Source organism: Triticum aestivum, chromosome 4A, assembly GCF_018294505.1.
Source record: "Triticum aestivum cultivar Chinese Spring chromosome 4A, IWGSC CS RefSeq v2.1, whole genome shotgun sequence".
Lineage (NCBI taxonomy): Eukaryota > Viridiplantae > Streptophyta > Magnoliopsida > Poales > Poaceae > Triticum > Triticum aestivum.
Window position 1 is genome coordinate 157,844,920 of NC_057803.1, and position 5,318 is coordinate 157,850,237.

Here is a 5,318-nt window from a genome sequence, read left to right on the forward strand (position 1 = left end):
CTAATATTATATGTGGATGACATATTATTGATTGAAAATGATATAGAATTTCTGGATAGCATAAAAGGATACTTGAATAAGAGTTTTTCAATGAAGGACCTCGGTGAAGTTGCTTACATATTGGGCATCAAGATCTATAGAGATAGATCAAGACGCTTAATTGGACTTTCACAAAGCACATACCTTGACAAAGTTTTGAAGAAGTTCAAAATGGATCAGGCAAAGAAAGGGTTCTTGCCTGTATTACAAGGTGTGAAGTTGAGTAAGATTCAATGCCCGGCCACTGCAGAAGATAGAGAGAAAATGAAAGATGTTCCCTATGCTTCAGTCATAGGCTCTATCATGTATCCAATGTTGTGTACCAGACCTGATGTGTGCCTTGCTATTAGTTTAGCAGGGAGGTACCAAAGTAATCCAGGAGTGGATCACTGGACGGTCAAGAACATCCTAAAGTACCTGAAAAGGACTAAGGATATGTTTCTCGTTTATGGAGGTGACAAAGAGATCATCGTAAATGGTTACGTTGATGCAAGCTTTGACACTGATCCGGACGATTCTAAATCGCAAACCGGATACGTGTTTATATTGAACGGTGGAGCTGTCAGTTGGAGCAGTTTTAAACAAAGCGTCGTGGCGGGATCTACATGTGAAGCGGAGTACATTGCTACTTCAGAAGCAGCAAATGAAGGAGTTCATATCCGATCTAGTTGTCATACCTAGGGCATCGGGTCCAATGAAAATCTTTTGTGACAATACTAGTGCAATTGCCTTGGCAAAGGAATCCAGATTTCACAAGAGAACCAAGCACATCAAGAGACGCTTCAACTCCATCCGGGATCAAGTCTAGGTGGGAGACATAGAAATTTGCAAGATACATACGGACCTAAATATTGCAGACCTGTTGACTAAGCTTCTTCCACGAGCAAAACATGATCAGCACCAAGGCTCCATGGGTGTTAGAGTCATTAGTGTGTAATCTAGATTATTGACTCTAGTGCAAGTGGGAGACTGAAGGAAATATGCCCTAGAGGCAATAATAAAGTTATTATTTATTTCCTTATATCATGATAAATGTTTATTATTCATGCTAGAATTGTATTAACCGGAAACATGATACATGTGTGAATACATAGACAAACAGAGTGTCACTAGTATGCTTCTACTTGACTAGCTCGTTGATCAAAGATGGTTATGTTTCCTAGCCATAGACATGAGTTGTCATTTGACTAACGGGATCATATCATTAGGAGAATGATGTGATTGACTTGACCCATTTCGTTAGCTTAGCACTTGATCGTTTAGTATGTTGCTATTGCTTTCTTCATGACTTATACATGTTCCTATGACTATGAGATTATGCAACTTCCGTTTACCGGAGGAACACTTTGTGCGCTACCAAACGTCATAACGTAACTGGGTGATTATAAAGGTGCTCTACAGGTGTCTCCGAAGGTACTTGTTGAGTTGGCGTATTTCGAGATTAGGATTTGTCAGTCCGATTGTCGGAGAGGTATCTCTGGGCCCACTCGGTAATGCACATCACTATAAGCCTTGCAAGCATTGTAACTAATGAGTTAGTTGCGGGATGATGTATTACAGAACGAGTAAAGAGACTTACTGGTAACGAGATTGAACTAGGTATTGAGATACCGACAATCGAATCTTGGGAAAGTAACATACCGATGACAAAGGGAATAACGTATGTTGTTATGCGGTTTCACCGATAAAGATCTTCGTAGAATATGTGGGAGCCAATATGAGCATCCAGGTTCCGCTATTGGTTATTGACCGGAGACGTGTCTCGGTCATGTCTACATAGTTCTCGAACCCGTAGGGTTCGCACGCTTAAAGTTCGGTGACGGTCGGTATTACGAGTTTTTGTGTTTTGATGTACCGAAGGTAGTTCAGAGTCCGGGATATGATCACGGACATGACGAGGAGTCTCGAAATGGTCGAGACAAAGATCGATATATTGGATGACCATGTTCGGACACCGGAAAATTTCCAGAAGGTTTCGGACATATACCGGAGTACCGAGAGGTTACCGAAACCCCCCGAGGGGCTTAATGGGCCTACGTGGGCCTTAGTGGAAATAGAGGGCAGCATGGGAAGTGTGGGGCACGCCCCCCAAGGCCCAAACCAAATTGGTTTAGGGCAAGGGGGCCGGCCCCCTCTTTCCTTCTCCTCCTCTCCCTTTCCTTCCCCCTCCTACTCCTACTAGGAAAGGGAGGAGTCCTACTCCTAGTGGGAGTAGGACTCCTCCTCTTGGTGTGCCTCTCCCTGGCCGGCCGCCTCCTCCCCTTGCTCCTTTATATACGGGGGTAGGGGCACCCCATAGACACAACAATTGATCATTGATCTCTTAGCCGTGTGTGGTGCCCCCTCCACCATAATCCACCTCGATCATATTGTAGCGGTTCTTAGGCGAAGCCCTGCGTCGGTAGCATCATCATCACCGTCACCACGCCGTCGTGCTGACGAAACTCTCCTGTGAAGCTTTGCTGGATCGGAGCTTGCGGGACGTCATCTAGTTGAACGTGTGCAGAACTCGAAGGTGTCGTGCGTTCGGTACTTAGATCGGTCGGATCATGAAGACGTACGACTACATCAACCGTGTTGTGCTAACGCTTCCGCATTAGGTCTACGAGGGTACGTGGACACACTCTCCCCTCTCGTTGCTATGCATCACCATGATCCTGTGTGTGCGTAGGAATTTTTTTTGAAATTACTATGTTCCCCAACACTCGGTACCTTCATGCATATCAACCAAAGTATCCCAAATTTCCTTTGCATTCTCAAGGCGGCTGATTTTGTTGAATTCTTTGGGGCACATTCCATTGAAGAGAATATCGCAAGTTTGAGCATTGTATTGCAACATCTTCATTTCTTTCGTTGTCGCTTCACGATCCGGTTCTTTTCCATCCTCGAAGAAATCACCTTGCAAGCCAATACGTACAACAGCCCAAACGGCGGGGTTATGACCAAGAATATGCATTTTCATCTTATGCTTCCAACTAGCAAAATTAGTACCATCAAAGTAAGGACCTCTACGGTGGTAATTTCCCTCACTAGGCACCATACTCTCCTAGGTCGTGAAACCAAGTCTATGATCACCAAAGCTATGGAAATCGAGGCAAATGGATACCAAAAGCTCTGATACCACTTGTAGGATTGAAGTAGGTTTAGAGGGCGGTGATTGGACTACTTGACCAAATAAAAATCTAACATTTTCCCAATTTTAGTTCTGGGCAGATTTTAGCAATTAGCACAAGTCGTGCAATCAACCTACACATACAATTCTAAGAGTGTAGCAGCGAAAAGTAAAACATTACATATGAAGGTAAAGGGAAGGGTTTGGAGAGTGCAAACACAATGGGGACACGAAGATTTTTGGCGAGGTTCCGATAGGTGGTGCTATCGTACGTCCACATTGATGGAGACTTCAACCCACGAAGGGTAACGGTTGCGCGAGTCCACGGAGGGCTCCACCCACGAAGGGTCCATGAAGAAGCAATCTTTTCTATCCCACCATGGCCATCGTCCATGAAGGACTTGCCTCACTCGGGTAGATCTTCATGAGGTAGGCGATCTCCTTGCCCTTACAAACTTCTTGGTTCAACTCCACAATCTTGACGGAGGCTCTCAAGTGACACCTGACCAATCTAGGAGAGACCACTCTCCAAAAGGTAATAGATGGTGTGTTGATGATGAACTCCTTGCTCTTGTGCTTCAAATCATAATCTCCCCATCACTCAATTCTCTCTCATAGATTTGGATATGGTGGAAAGATGGTTTGAGTGGAAAGAAACTTGGGGAAGGCTAGAAATCAAGAATCTTGTGGTAGGATTGGAATATCTTGATCTTAACACATGAGTAGGTGGTTCTCTCTCAGAAAATGTATGCTGCAAGTGTAGGCACGTTCGGATGGCTCTCTCACATATGGAGAAGGGGGTGGAGGGGTATATATAGCCTCCACACAAAATCCAACTGTTACACACATTTGACCCAACTCGGTCATACCGAATGGAAGAACTCGGTGAGACCGATTTAGTTCAAAATGTGAATGTTGAGAATGTCGGTGGGACCAATGTGCTAGGCCTTAGGGAAAACACCAACTCAGTGGCACCGATTGCGTCAACTCGGTGAGATCGAAGTGAAGCAATAAGGCAATAGAGAAAATGTCAAGCCAACTCGGTGAGATCGAAATAATTGCAACAGGCAATAGAAAATGACAAGGCCATCTCGGTGAGACCGAGATCCGTATTGGTGTGACCAAACTATTTAGGTGGCAGTGGCTATGTCATATGAACTCAGAGATGAATCGGTGGGGCAGAGTTGGAGTTTAGGGTTTTGACATATTTGGAATGAGAAATTGGTTGAGAGATTTCAAGCAATATCACTAAGCATTTGAGCAAGCAAGCCATTAAGCAACACCTCATCCCCTTTTAATAGTATTGGCTTTCCTATGGACTCAATGAGATCTTGGATCACTAAAATAGAAATGAAGAGTCCTGAGTTTTTGCCAATAAGTGTCCTTAGCATTTTGAGGGGTCCACATCTCTAGTCCATGTCGTGCCATTCGTTGAACTTTCTGAAATATTAAACTTGAATGGGTATTAGTTCAGTGAGCTATATGTTGTTATGAATTACCAAAACCACCCAGGGATTAGTTGCACTTTTAGCTACTGAGCCAATGTCTCGCCAATCCCTTGAGTTTCAACGGAAGGTACTTAATGGCATGGAGATATCCTCAAGCCATGTGAATGTGAAGAAGGAAATCTTCAATCCACATAGCCGGGTCAGTAGTTCCATAGTAAGCTTCGATGTTCCCGGGGTTAAACCCTTTGGGGAACTGGTGTTCCATGACCTCGTCTATAAAGCATATGGGTGCGCAGGCCCTCGAAAACGAGTCGCATCATGCCGGATATCAGTTGGCATCCGAGCATATGCTTGTTCTCGAGCCCTCCCATGCCTATCCAACCAGGCCTGGTAGTAGACCTGCCCAGCAGGCGTGTGTCGTCGTGATCCATAAATGGATCGTGCTGGGACCGGATTTGCATTTAACTACGTTCGCAAATCATACGACTCGGGGTATTGGACCCAGTCCTTGCCTTCATGGCGTGGTATTGTGAGGGGATTTCTATTTTCTCCCGTTGGAATGTCCCGTCCCCGAGGAGGGAGGTCAAGTTGGTCAGCTCGGCCCTACTTGAAAGGCACGTTGTCGGCGACTTTGTCATCGAATTCTGGGAGTAAACACCAACGTGGGTAAGATATAACTTGTCCCTCGTGCCGTGCTTGTAGTTCTTGTTTAACTACGA